We start from the raw sequence: 15,036 nt of genomic DNA, 5'->3' as shown, positions 1-15,036 counted from the left end.
CAACCAAATCTTTTGTTTCTAGCTTTCATTCTATCTCCTTTCCCAGAACGCAAGTGATTTCAGCTTGATGTGTGGAAAGCACCAGCCCACCTCTATACCGGGTACTTAGTGTCTGGGTTGGGTTGTCCAGATGGTCAGTCATACCTGAACCACACCGAATCCTCTTCTCTTTGGAGCACATCTCTCCCCCACAACTACTCCAGAAATAAACGTGGCTCTAACGGAAACAGTAGCTCCTGGTCTAACACCAATGGTGGAACCATCTTCCCCACCCCCACAACATTGCTCTATGAGCTCTGGTTAGCATTGACAGCAACAGAAAATTAGAATGGAGTGTCCTTAGGCTAATTCCTCCTTTTTAACCATGGGGGTCAAAAATTAGAGACACTATCAGGCTGAGTTACAAAGTACCAATTTAATATATGGTCATCTATAAAGCAGGGTCCTTAGAGTGGGGTCAGAGGACGTTGAAGTGAACACTGAGGCATTTGATGATATTAGTGTCTGTTCAGATATTCCCCAGGAAAAACATCTGACAATCATGTGAAGATACTCACAAAATATTATCATGCAGGCTAAATAAACACGATATGGAATCAACACTGACCACATAGAACTAAGTCACTCCCTCCTCTGCCTGGGATAATAAATGACAGTGACAAGGACAGTAAGCCATATCAGGCAATCATGAGATGAGTGAATGGTGTCATGTCCTCACAAGGACAGGGTGGTGTCCCCTCCTGACACACTTTTTTTTTTTTAAGGTTTTATTTATTTGACAGAGATCACAGGTAGGCAGAGAGGCAGGCACAGAGAGAGGAGTAAGCAGGCTCCCTGCTGAGTGGAGAGCCCGATGCAGGCTCATGACCCGAGCAGAAGGCAGAGGCTTAACCCTCTGAGCCACCCAGGTGCCCCTCCTCCTGACACTCTTAAACCTGATGCCAGGGCAAGCGGTTTCCAAACCTCCCAGTGGGTTCCCTGTCCACTCTCTGTCAAAATGAGCCGAAGAGCCACATATTGGTTTATTTTGTGATGTTCTAAAAATGCCCAATGAGCAAACTTGGCCTGTTTACCAAACCCGCTTGTGTTAAACAAATTTGAACTGCAGTTGAAAGCATTCAGATAGATGAGCTTGTTTAGGCAGACATTCTCCACTAATAAATTTTTTGCTGTTTTGCACTTAAACACACACACACACACACACACACACACACACACACACACCACACCATGCTCACGCCTGAATTACTTAGGCTTTGTCACAACTGCAAGTAGCAAGGGTATGCATTTGCTCATGATTTTTTTAAAAATCGTGTGCTACTCATCAACCTCCTCAGGGCATTATACGCAAACATTAAAAGACAAATCCCTTTTTCAGGGTAAAAATTGCAACCTGTTTCTGCCACTCTGAGGAGTTAAGTATAAGGAATCTTAAATAATCTGGCAGGAGGAAGCTAGCGAAGGACAGGACAGACAGGATGGAGGCAGCAGTGAGGGGTGTGTCTTTCAATTTGATTAACGCTCCTCCTTGCTCACAGTCTTGTTGTTCTGCCCTCTGAGCTCATTTTATTTTCAGTCCTGTGGGTTAAAGTTAAATTGTATGGCTTATGCAAAGTACATAATTCAAGTATGAACAAAGCTTGGCTCTGTATGTTTAAAAAAAGAGTAAAGTCAGGGCACTGAGTCCCAGAGGAATCCTTGGTTTATAAACATTTGGACTGGTTTGCACATTTCTTTACTCCATTCACTGCATTAAATATTACAGCTGGTTTCCATTTACACCTAATATGGACATTCTACAGTTGGGCGTAAATTTGTTATCAGGTTAGGCCATTCTAATCTAAATTTTTACAAATGAAAAGTTCAGCAAATATAACATTTTTGTTTAAATTCTTAGAATTAGGGATGCCTGGGTGGCTCAGATGGTTAAGCATCTGCCTTCAGCCCAGGTCTTGATCTTAGGGTCCTGGGATTGAGCCCCACATCGGGCTCCCTGCTCAGCGGGAAGCCTGCTTCCCCACTCTCTCTCTGCCTGCCTCTGCCTATTTGTGATCTCTCTCTCTCTGTGTCAAATAAATAAATGAATAAAATCTTTAAATTCTTAGAATTAAGAAGTCTGGAAAATTTTACGAAGTTATTACATCTCTCTGTAATGAATGTATTTAGCCCTGGAAACAATGTGGTGACTTAATTTATCAATGACTAAAAATGGCTTTGGCTGATATTTTAACTTAAATTTGTTGGAAAGTACAATGCTATTTCAAACATCTGTATCTTGTCTGGAGAGCTAGGTGGGAACTTCTGCTTTCTACCTTGATCAGAGCTAGGTCTATAACAGCCACCATTTATTGAGAACCTACTACATTCTCAATATTTTGGCTATATTATATTATTTAATTCCAACCTAATAACCTTCAAGGTGAGCATTAGTTATCATCCACTTTGAGTGAGGAAATAATTGGGATTTCTGGTCACATAGTACATGGTAGAGTTAGGATTCAAACCTAAGTCTGACCAATTCAAAAGTCTAGATATTTCCACCAATCCTCAAAGGATAAAACCTCTTTCATCCACATTCTGCCCTGATATAGGAATCTTATTGTGCAAAATCCTGGTAGAGGGGATTCTTCTCTGAAGCCAGGCCTAACTGGGTTTACATGAACCAGCCTTAACCTCCCAGGCCCTGGGCATTGTGGGTATTTAGGACGCCACCAACTGGAGACAGGCTGGATCAGCAGGTGCAAAAGATAAAAAAAGAGGAGGAGTCCATTGGACCATGTTGAAAAGTTAAGAGTAGAAAGCAGACTAACAACTTGGATCAAAGATTTCTTGTAATTTGGAAATGTTTTATGAGGTGAAAGAAGTGGAAAAGCTTACATTTCCATCTGAGCAAAATGGAAAACTTACATTCTGCCAGGTGTGTTTTCCTGGTACAAATGAAGAAGCTGGGGCTGAGAGGATCTGGTCATTTGCCCAAGATCACACATTTAATAAGTGAATTTGCCCATTTGCTCTATTATATCTTGTTCCTCTTTATATCTAATATATTCACAATTTGTGAGTATATTTGTTATCAGGTTATTAGATTATGCTAATCTAAATTGTCAGTTAAAGAAAAATCAGTGTAACAATCAAGACTGATCTGGTTTCCATTCACAAATAACATTTTTGGCTTGAATAGATAAACTAAGTTGGTATTACGACTTATATTAAAAACCGACTTTTCAAAAGCCTAATGTTTGAGTAAGAGATTTTTCCTCAACCATGGGTAGTGTTTCAAATGTACCATTTTAATGATTAACTCACTCTGTTAGCATCTATACATTTTGCTCCTAATATCCTTTCCAGCTCTGAACAGTTTGTGATTCTAAAAAATCCAGCCTAGCTTGATTTTAGGTCGGTTTGGCCAAGAGCTGGACTCCAAGTGTCCTGCCTCCTGGTTACATGGCCAGCTGACTATCTAGCTCATTGGCAGTAATTTTATATGCCAACCAGATGGCTCTCAAACAGGGCTTTCTAATCAGCTCCACTCTGCCCGGGAATATGAGAGGAGGATTAGGTTGCTTGGTGTTCATGAGGCAGTAGAGTGAATGGTTGATGGATGGACAGCACTGAGGAATGTGAACTCTGGGAAGCCTCCAATTCTTAGACATGAGCTGTCTCACTTCTATCCATTCACATCTGTGTAAGAATGGGAAAGGACTGTATTCCTGATGGCAAGGATGAGGCTACAAACCTTGGAGACCACACTGAGGTTACCGTCCAGGAAAGAGCTGGAGGGAGAAAGGAAATGTGAACCATGAGGTTTTGGAACAGAGAAAAGGTGGTAAGTGACTTACGGCTGCAAGGGAGACTCTGGTGGACCACGTTCTGCCCCACTGTAATCCTAATAGGACTCTCTTCTGGGAATATCCTCCACACATCTCACCACCATTTTGATATCACTGTTTCGACTTTAACAACAGAATCATTCCTGATTTTATTTCTCAGTGCATTTGTAATATAGCACCAAGAAAGCCCTTGTGAGCACATGGAGATCCAGAGCATTCCTGCATTCCTAGTCACACATTCATTTGTGGCCACAACTGCTTGCCACTTGCCAAGTGGAGAGCAAGTAGGACAACAAGGTTTTACTAGATCCTGCATTGGCAAAACACGTATTCAACAAGATGGCTAAGTTTCTTCTTTCTAGAGAGATTCGGAAGTAGGGTGAAAATGGAGGGTGGGATGTGAATCAAAGTGGAGGAGGAAGAATTCTTACAGATTGGTAAAAGCGTCCCCATTTGAGAACAGAATCCTTTCCTGATACCCTTTCATCCTGGGCAGCAAATACTACAAGGCTCAACCTGGAACAAAATCACTGGCTTTCTCTTTTACTGGACAAAAGACACAGTTCAGAGAGGCTATGACAGCTGTGACTGTGGACCTCAGCTCACCAGAGCAGTTTAACAAACCTCAGTGAATCTTCACTTCCTTCGGACCGAAGACAAAAGCAGAATGAGTTTTTGTTGTATTGAATTATCTACCTTCATCGGTCTCTGGCTTGCTTCCTGCAAGATCTGTGTGTCTTTCCCAACACCTAGAGCACCGTCTGGTGAGTAAAGAGGGCTCATATGGGTCTACTCACCAACCAACACCAAACTGGGAGTCCGTTTTCCGCTCCCCCTACTACCAATGGAATCTTTAGCTTTATCTCACAATGCCACTTTCTAAAATAGGAGAACTTGCTCCATGAACTAAGGGATGGACCTGGGGCCTGAAAATACCCATGGAAATCTTTCAGGTACTTAATCAATTGTTTATGGAGGGGAAGTTGTCTAGCAAGCAGACTACAGGCTTTGTTTAAATCTGTCCCTCCTACAACAGGGAAAGGGGAGATAGGGATAAGAATGGTCTGACAGCAACACCACTGCCTCCAAAATGGGCCTCAACATTGTCAAAGCACGTTTCATAGAACTATAGGATGGGGAGGTACTTTGCAGAATGCCACCTCAACCCTTTCTTGGGGGTGAAGAGAATCAGGTTCAAAGACAGTATTATATCTGAAGACCTCAAGCAACCAGGATAAAAGTCCTAGTCCTTATTTCTAGTATTCTGCTTTTTGTAATGCAATGGACTGGCTCAATTAAAAAAATTCTAAGATTTCATGTATATAGGTACTTAATAAATGGTTATAGAATAAGCAAATTAATGAATAGGTACCAGGAACAGGGTTTATAACTTGTTTCTCAGTTCCTCTCAGAAGAAAATGTTATAGTATGCTTTAAATTTTTTAAGGTCAACTAAATACAATTTTTTTTTTTTATTTGACAGAGAGAAATCACAAGTAGGCAGAGAGAGAGGAGGAAGCAGGCTCCCCACTGAGCAGACAGCCCCATGTGGGGCTTGAACCCAGGACCTGGGATCATGACCTGAGCCGAAGGCAGCGGCTTAACCCACTGAGCCACCCAGGCGCCCCAACTAAATACAATTTTAAGCAAAAGAGTAAATATTGGCCAACATATCACCTGAGACCAAGGGTCACTTGAGAAGTATCAGAGGAGGAGGCTTGATTGCTATTTAAGTCAATCAGATTAAGTTTAGACAGCTGAAGTCGCCCTTATCCTATTTGGTTTGCAAAAAGAAATCTCATGAGTTAGCATGAACAGCTAAAAATAAGTTGCAGGTTTCATTTTCCGTTGTTCAGTATGGTTTTGAAACCAAAAGGTGCAAAGCTAGGAGATTCACCAACGCCTACCGAAGATCAACAGTTCACACTGTCACCTTTCTAGCACTTTGTCTTGATCTATAGACCCCCGCCAGGCCCAAGAATGGTGCACCTATGTCCTTTCTCACTGTGGTCCCTTGAGATGAGCCCCCGTTAAAAACACATGGCAGGAAACTGGGGGCTGAGGCCAGTCCTGAGGGATAGTGGCTTATGTGTGAGTGTCTTGTCATATCCGGACAGGATGCCACGTAATCGGCTCCGTATGCTCAGCTTCCATCTTTGGTGATGCTGGGGACCCCTCCTGTAAAGCAAGGGAGTAAATAATGCTAGAATTTCATGAAGATGGGGTCCTTAAGGTTGTGAGCATGGAGGACCCCTTGACCTAAATGCCCAAGGCCTTGTGCAGTTCCATACTGCAAACCCAAGCGGCTCACCGTAAATTTAATTTCAAAACCATCCTTCCCACTGCCCAATCCGGCAAAAAGGTGTTCGACAGAGGTGTAAATGCTTCAAAGGGAAGGCAGCCGTCTCCCACGGCAGCATTCAGCTGTGGCACAAGGCTCGGGAGAGCAGTGCGGCTGTAAGCAACCCCTCAGCTGAGTGAGATTGAAAGGGGGCAAGGAAGGGTTAATCTCCATTAGAGGAGGGGCCATTTGGCAAAGGTGAAGAGAGTAATCTGTATGAAGAGCAGAGAAGACAAAGAGCCATTCCAGAAAAGAAATCACTGTGTAGGGGAGAGAAGGATGATTTGTCCTAGATTTTCACCATGAGACCATTTCTTAGATCTCTGAGTCTTTACCTCGCTTTGAAGTTACAAGTCTCAGGAAGGAGAAAGGGGGCATATTCACAGTTAGTACTGGAATACTTGAGCTTTGATTCCATCTGCGATGGGCTGTCTCTGAAAAGCAGAGGTCAAGGCCGTAGAAGCCTACTCATAAATTAGAAAAGTGGCAAAATAAACAATAGGAGTTGCTCATAAAAGAGAGGCTGGTGGCTAAATCCCCCTTTCTTGGGGGTGAGGAAATACCCCCCGCTTTTTGTTAAACTTAAAAAAAGTTTTTAGAAGTTGTTTTTAATGACATTTTTGTAAATAGTTTAAGAGTCACATAAAGTTGCAAAAATATGATAGTAACTATGTAACTTCATCCAGCTCCCCCTAATGAGAATATCTTAAACTAGTCTACATAGTACCTTGTCTAAAGCGAGAAACTGACATTGGTGCAATATTAATTCAGATATGGACCTTATTTAGGTTTCACCTGTTTTTACCTAATCTGTGTGTGTGTGTGCAGTTCTATGAAATCTTATCACATGCATAGATTGGAGCAGCCATCAACACAACCAAGATCGAAAACTATGCCATACCTACACAGAAATCTTATGCTAACCCTCTTGAGTCACATCTTCCTCCGGCACTAACTTCTGGGACTGATCTATTCTCAATCACTATAGTTATAAGTGTTATAAGAATGTTATAAGTGAAATCATATAGTATGTAACCCTCTGAGACTGGCTTTCTTTCCCCCAGCACAATACCTTTAGATCCATTCAAGTTGTATGTAAAGAATATGTACCCTTCTATTGCTGAGCAGAATTCCATGGTACGGGTGTACCACAGTTTTGTTATCCAGTCTCCCCATGAAGGACATCTGGCTGGTTTCCTGGTTTAAGCTATTAGAAATAAAACTACTATGAATATTGATATATGGTCTCTTGTATGAGCATAAGTTTTCATTTCTCTTGTGTAAACACCCAGGAGTGGGACTGTATGGTAAATGGAAGTCACACTCTTTTCCTGAATGTCTGCACCATTTCTGTTCCCACCAGCGGTGCAGAAACAATCCAATTTCTCCAAATCCTTGCCAGCATATGGGAACATCAGTATTTGTCATTTTAGCCATTCTGATAGATGTGTAGGGATTCCTTCTGCTGGTCCAGTCAAGATGGCAGCCAAGTTGGGGGGGCGGCTTCAGAGTTTGGGTGTTGAGGCTTCAGATATCTCTCACTGTTCCAGCTTTCCTAATACTTGTCTACTTGTCTGAAAATACTTGTCTGACATTTCAGTGGTGGAAAATTGGGCTCTTCCGATTGGGTGAACCTTTAGGTTGTTCTAGTTGCTCCTGACTAGAAAAATGGGACATCATCGTCTGGGAACGCTGGGCTTCTTTGAGGCAGTACATCTTGGCCCAACAGGAAGACTTGGTACCAACATCACTCTCCCAAGAAGTGATATGAAAGCCATGATATGACAGCCATGGAGCAGAGAGACAGAACTTGCCTGGGCCAAGTTTGTCCAGCAGCTTTGGCCAGAGGCTGTGTGAATGCTTTTTATTCCTAAAGTTAGCTACTCATTAGCAAGGTGTGTGGGGAGTGGACATGGAGTCAGCATAGACAGGGAAAGATGGGATCACCAGTGGCATGTTGTCAGATCACAGGCCGCACTGAACACTTTCTGCCCTTGGACTTCCTACTCTGTGTATCACCTATGTTTCAACAGCAGCATGTGGGCACCTTGTCTGGATGTCACAGAACTCCAGCATCTACCTCCTGAGGGTTAACCGGAGGCACTGCTGTCACCACCACATCGACCTTCTTGGCCTAGGGATCCAGGTCTTGCCAGTAATTAGAACTCTAAGTATCAGGAGGTGCCTCGGCCAAGGAATTTGTAAAGGATGCCAGGGAGATGGGCTTTGCGTAGAGCCAACATCATAGTGATGATTTGAACTGCCCCATCCATGTCTGGGAAGTCACCCTCCATCTGTTGTACCCCTCATTAAAAGAAAGTTGTGGAGCTTCCCAGAATCCATACTCATCCTGACCTTGGCTCTATGAGTTTGGACCAGAAGGCCAAAAATCAGGAGAGCAGTGATCCTATGTGGGAACAGCCAAGAGATAATGAAGACTCTGCCCAGAAGCAGTGAAGCTTAGTGATTACAGGCAAATTCCTGGGCACCGAAGTATGAATAAAGGGTGCAGCAGAGGTGTTCCTTCAGGGGCTGGCTCTTGCCCTTCACCTGGTGCAGTCACAGAAGGGAGATGTGGGCTTGGGCATGGAGGAATCCAAATGGTGATTTCTAGAGCCTGCACATGAACTAGGGACCAACAGGAGCTGAGCAGTTTGTGGAAGGCTGAACTTGAAAGCAAATGATGTAAGGGAGGCCCTCAGAAGCTGGGCTGGTGCAATGAGGAAAGGCAGCCATATGTCATCGGGGGACACATAGGGTCGGATAGGCTTGTGTAGTTACGCACACAAGATGGAAGGTCAGAATTCCTCTTAGAAGGCGATCAAAGAAAACTAAATTTGGTTGTTGTTTGTTTACTATGTTCTCTGTTGTAACAGAATTTTCCCAGTTTCCCAATTGCAGGGGCCTCTCCTTGGATCCACTGCCCCTCCTTCAGCCAGACGCTCCTACTTACCTGCTGTCAGAAGGCAGCCCAATGCACAGAACCTCTCGGATTTAAAGAGGCAGGTGCAGCTCAGGCAGGTACCTCCTCAGACTATGAAGTTACGTAACGGGACTCCATCCTTGAGGCTGAATTTTGCAGCTCCCCCTCAAGATCTGGCTTTCTCTTTTTTTTCCAGCTCATGCCAGCCTTGACCAAAATCTGATCACAATGTGTGTGTCTGCTCTCCTGCCTTCTGACTCTGGACCCCCTGCCCCTACTCTGCTCTTATGCCTGGATCTGTGTGGCTACCCTATGTCCTCCTCTGTCCAGCATTAGTATTCCCACCTCAGGGTTTAGGGCACACGGTGATCTGGTTTTATCAGGCAATCAGGGTGGGCACATGGCCCCTGCTGGGGTCTGGGCTGCCCACACATGTCCTGAGATATGGCCCTGCTTCTGAGAAGGCAGATAAAAGTTTCCTGGCTGAGGCCTGAGCCTCACCTAAGAAATCTGTCTTCTCACTGGTGCCTTGTCTCTGCTGCCACAAGGTTGGGTGGCTCTGGGGCCTTTGTCTACCCAAGTTCTAGTTTTACTTCTGCCACTAAATCTCTGAGTACCACCTGGAAGTAAATGAACCATTCTGGGTCTCAGTTGTTTCATATTTACAGTAAGGGTTCCTGATTCCTTAGCTGACAATCTTTCAACTATACCATACCATGATTAAGGAAAAATCTAAAATTCGGAGGCCAAATAAAAGCCTTTAAGTTAAATTTTGGCTTAGCTATACTATCTCAGGGTTCCCAGTTTGTGGAAATGAGTGTTTATTGAATTGAATGAGGCATATCCATAGTTCTCTGGCTTTAATGTGCGTAAGGATTAAGAGGGTATGTTAAAAAACATAATCCTAGGCTCCCTCCTCAGAGCTTCTGATGCCACTGGGGTCTAGAAGCATGAGTTTTAACATGAGAAACTGAAGGGGACTTAGATTTTGAAATAGACACTGGTGTCTTTCTGGAGGCTAATTTGCCAGTGTGCATTAGGAACCTCAAAACCAAGTCATTTGACCTACTGATTTAATTCTAGGAATTTCCCCTAAGATGTGTACAAAGATTTTTCTACAAGAATGTTTACAGACTGATAACAGCAGAGCACTGCAGACAATCAAAATGCCCATCCAAAAAAAGAAAAAAAGGATAAATTAAGACAGATCAGTGCAATGGAAACACAGCCATTAAAAATCAAATTTTCGGGGCACCTGGGTGGCTCAGTGGGTTAAAGCCTCTGCCTTCGGCTCAGGTCATGATCCCAGGGTCCTGGGATTGAGCCCCACATCGGGCTCTCTGCTCAGCAGGGAGCCTGCTTCCTCCTCTCTCTGTCTGCCTCTCTGCCTACTTGTAATCTCTGTCAAATAAATAAATAAAATCTTTAAAAAAAATAAAAATAAAATAAAAATCAAATTTTCATAGGCCACTTAGTGACTTGGAAAAATGTTTACAACATAATTGTAAGTAGGGTGAGAAAAAGCATATAAAATACCAAAACACAATGTCAAATAATTCGTGTGTGTGTGTATGTGTGTGTGTATATATATACATATATATATATATATATGAAAAATTGGAAATAAATGGATCAAAATGTTAATACAGAATTGTTGCTTGGTTGTTGGATTATAGGAGACTGTTGTTTTCTCCTTGATATTTTTCTGTATTTTCCAGATTTTGTACAGTAGGTAGTTAGGACACTTTACATCTGAAACACAATGATAAATATTTTAAAAGAAACAAAAAAGGAATTTGCCTCATGTAGAGTGAAAGGAAGGGAAGAGTGGCATTTTAGGAGGAGTATGGTTCGGACTCAGTCTGGTACCTGGGGTGAATTTTAAGCTACATTCTCTTTTGTGAAATACCTTGGTATAGTTGACGCCAAGGAATTTGGGTCAGTGAGAAAGGCCTTTCACTAGATACTACCTTCCCACTACATCCAAAGCTAACAGACTACAGGATCTGTGACACAAAGGGCAGCTCACAGTTGAAAGCACACCTTCTTTCCTGCTCTTCGGTTGAACTCATGCTTGTGGACTCTGTGTGTAATCCCCTGCCCCATAACACCAGGCAGACGGCTGCCCTCAGGATTAGGGGCTTTTGGGTGGGCAATGGACTCCACTCTCATTTGGGAGACACTACCCGAGCACAATGCTTCTGTGGACTGGTTTCACGGCCTCCTTTGGCCAATGCACTGGGAGCCCCCTAGAATGCCAGGAAACACTGTTTTTGCTTTTGTATTTTTGGTGTTTGTTTGTTTGTTTGTTTGGCAGAGAGATGCCTCAAACCCATCCTCTCTCACAGACTTCAGTGACTGCCATTCCCCCCACCCCCTGGGGTCAAACCTCTCTCAGAATAAGATTAGAATCCTCTCAGTTAGGCTTCTGGCCTACAGTTAAACCTTTCAAATGACCTTGAAAATTTTACACCACATGCTGTGGCTAGTTAGGGAATGGTACTAAGGACCTCAGAGGAAAGTCAATTTAGAAAGACAAAAAAAAAAATTGGGGTGCCTGGGTGGTTCAGTGGGGTGGGTGACTGCCTTCAGCTCAGGTCATGATCCCAGGTCCTGGGATGGAGCCCCAAGTCAGGTTCCCTGGAGTCAGGCTCCCTCTCCCCTGCTGTTGCTCTCCCTGCTTTGCTCTCCTCCACTTGTGTTCTCTCTCTCTCAAATAAATAAATAACATCTTTAAAAAAAAAGAGAGAGAGACAAAACATTTAATGATGATGAGACTTAAACTATTAATACCACTATCAAAAGCTAAAACACCAATGCTGACTCTAATTATAATTATTTTCATCAACACCTTGACTTGCCATACATTGTTCTAAGTTGCCGAAACCATTTCACATATAATACTTTATTTATCCTGACAGAATCTCAGTTTTACATCCTTTAAAGATACCATTTTGGAAGCGGGAGGAAGCTTTCAAGTTCTGATGAAAAGCAGAGGCTTCTTGAGTTAAAAACAAAACCGTGAAGTCTTCAAGTGTGGTGTTTTCCAGCTTTGTTCTTGACGAGAAATCGGGGGATTTCAGCAAGAGAAATTACAAGGCCCTATTACCATGAATTCTTTGCTTTGATGAATATGACGTGGCCTTGTTGCAAAACCCTTTAAAGGGAGTAAGAGAACATTCATAAATGCTGACCCAGGGTAAGAAGGGGGCTTGTACTTCTGTACTATGAAAAGAGTAAAATCCCTGGGATGAAAAACAACCAACGGGTCTAGGCACTGCCTTCGTAAGCCTGCTGGGCTCAGTTCATGTCTGCATGTCACAGATAACAGGTCCAGGCTAAGCTCTTTAGGTGACCTAAGCTCCCAAAAGAATATGGTACCCCAAATTTTAACTATACCCCACACACAGAATTAAAAATTTTTTTTAAACATTTTATTTAGTTATTTGACGGACAGAGATCACAAGTAGGCAGAGAGGCAGGCAGAGAGAGAGAGGAAGGGAAGCAGGCTCTTTGCTGAGCAGAGAGACCGATATGGGGCTCGATCCCAGGACCCTGATACCATGACCCGAGCCGAAGGCAGAGGCTTAACCCACTGAGCCACCCAGGCACCCCCAGAATTAAAAATTTTTTAAATCATAAAATATAAGCTTAAAGTTAAGGAAGCTCCAGAAGTCAAATTTTCCCCATGATGTCTACTTTGACACTTTATTGAAAATGTTGAAGACCAAAATATTTACAAAGTGTATACTTTACCCCTGCCTTGTTGGTGTGTCTGTGAGGTCACTCAGCATGTTGTACCAACCCTGTGGAGGAATCGGGCTGACATACTGAAATTCTGATTTGGCGATTCCACATCCCTCCTTGTCATGCTATCAATGTAGCTAGCCATCAGAATTCAGGAGGCTGATGCCTCCACACACATATTCATATGTCAATTCCTGCATACTTAGTGCTTTGAGGAGTCATTTTCACATGGTAGTTGAAATTAACAAACTGTGACTACCAAGTCTCCCAAGAGAATGGACCCCACCACCTTTCCTCCTCGACTATGGCCTTTGGCCTTGCCCTTCCTGGCAGACTCTGTTAGACTGGGACATTGGGCAACAGATTGTCCCCACTTGGCTCTAGCTTTTGAAAACTAGCACTTGTCAACTAACTCCTCTGGCTGCACGCTCCTAAGCAGGCTCTGTATTCCCCCATTCAACTTGATCCTCTCTTTAGCCTCCTCTACTGGCTCTTGGTTCCCTAGACTCTTCCAGGACCAATCAAGGCACAGCCAATGAACTGGAAGAGATTAAAGCATTTTTGCAACCAATCAACTTATTTTATCCCACTGCTCCTTAGACCACTCCTGATGTGAGGGCCCTGGGCAGAGGCAAGGCAGCAGTAACAGGAGACTAGGCCAGGCACCAGGCTCTGAGAGAGCCTGAAAGGCTGGGTCATATTGGCCAATAGCTGGCCTTCCCACACAATGGGCAATGTGTGTTCTCCAGGGTGTGGGTGTGGGTGCCAGAAATGTCAAGTCCAGGGGCAAAATTCAATCAGAAACCAGTGTCTAGCCAGATATCAACAATAAGACTAGAGAACTAGCTCAGGCAAAGACTGTAGTCCATTTTCGTATACATGCTGCTGAAGCAAGCATATGTAATCCATTTTTACTGGAAGTTTTTATGATGTCTGAGGGGCATCATAAGGCACCCAACATATGGTTTCTGGTATTTACCAGCAGGGGAATTCTCCGCTAAGACCAACAATGGCAAAAAGGCTACATAAAGTATAAAATTAGTTTAGAGTTCTCCAAACAGGGGTTATGGCCTTACCACTCATTATTTCAGTATATGTTTTGAAACTTTTCTTGAGAAAAAAAAAGCTAGAATTATGTATCAAAGCCTTATGGTTGCACTAATCTCTCCAGTCTGAGCCTTTTAAATCTACTTTTAAATGTTTCTCTAATAACTTGGTGTGAAGATCCCATCTTAGTCAGGGATTCCACCTCCCCCACCCCACCCAACACTCACAAGATTAAAAAGCATCCCAAACCTGGAGTAGATCAGGCAGGGTAGCTTCCGAAAGCTCCCAGGAGCAGACAGAATCATGAGCTAAAGAAACCACGAGATTTCCAATAGGGTACCAGAGCTCAAAGTTGGGGGGACAGAATTCTGTTGGACAATTCCAACTAGCATGACTAGACCCCAAACCAGGAAACAAAACCAAAATGTTCCCAGACCAAGAGGACCCTGGAGGGGAAAAGAAGGGGAAGAATGTCCTTCTTCACATACCAGCCACTGGCAGCATGGTAGTGCTCATATAAAGGTTCAGGGTTGGAAAGAACAGAAGGGTCTTGAAAAATCTCACTCACTGCTCCTTACCAATACAGCCGGATGTTACTGAAGAGAGTTGGTCAGGGAATACTAAATATCTGATTAAATATTTGCTTCTCTCATTGATTCGTTCTGCCCTCGTACCCTTGAGCATCTCTCAGTTCTTTATCATGCTGTGCCAGAGAGGACTACCTCATACCCAGAAACTCCCCAAAGCCATTACTGGAAAGTGGCTGCCTCCCTAGGGACTACATTTCCCAGAATGCTTTGCAGTTAGACATGGTCATGTGACTGAGTTTTAGTCAAGCTACTGTCAGTACAAGTGTTGTACATCCCTTCTAGGCATGGCCTGTGATAATCTTCCATGTGCAATTTTCACACCCTTCTTCTCTTCCACTGGGGAGTGGAGCAGTCCTGGTGACCTTGAAAACCACACGCTGCAGAAGGTGGAAACCTCTCTCAATCTGTAGCTCTGAAGGAATGTATGAGAGTTGCCCCACTACACCCTGTTACATAAGCAAGAAATAAACTTCTGTTGTGTTTGAGCCTGAATACATTTTTCAGTCCATTACAGCAATTAGCTTATCCTAACTCTTACATGTCCTTTTGGATACCGCT

The 15,036-nt window shown here is 43.4% G+C and overlaps 1 protein-coding gene across 11 annotated transcripts in view; it reads right to left on the bottom strand.

Annotated features, from left to right (window-relative positions):
• Positions 1-15,036, bottom strand: part of ZBTB38 (zinc finger and BTB domain containing 38) — a 140,296-nt gene that overhangs the window by 62,279 nt on the left and 62,981 nt on the right. For 3 of the 11 annotated variants that reach the window (XR_007126703.1, XR_007126705.1, XR_007126706.1), the window contains exon 3: positions 12,725-14,924. The exons of 7 other annotated variants lie outside the window; for them this stretch is intronic. The gene's annotated coding sequence lies outside the window, so the exon portion shown is untranslated. Of the gene's footprint in view, positions 1-5,465; positions 6,009-12,724; positions 14,925-15,036 lie in introns of those variants that run through there. One more of the 11 variants, XR_007126704.1, reaches the window with a different exon arrangement.

This window comes from Lutra lutra, chromosome 1, assembly GCF_902655055.1.
Source record: "Lutra lutra chromosome 1, mLutLut1.2, whole genome shotgun sequence".
NCBI lineage: Eukaryota > Metazoa > Chordata > Mammalia > Carnivora > Mustelidae > Lutra > Lutra lutra.
Note: the sequence above shows the minus strand (reverse complement) of the source record. Positions and strands in the feature narration are given on the sequence as shown.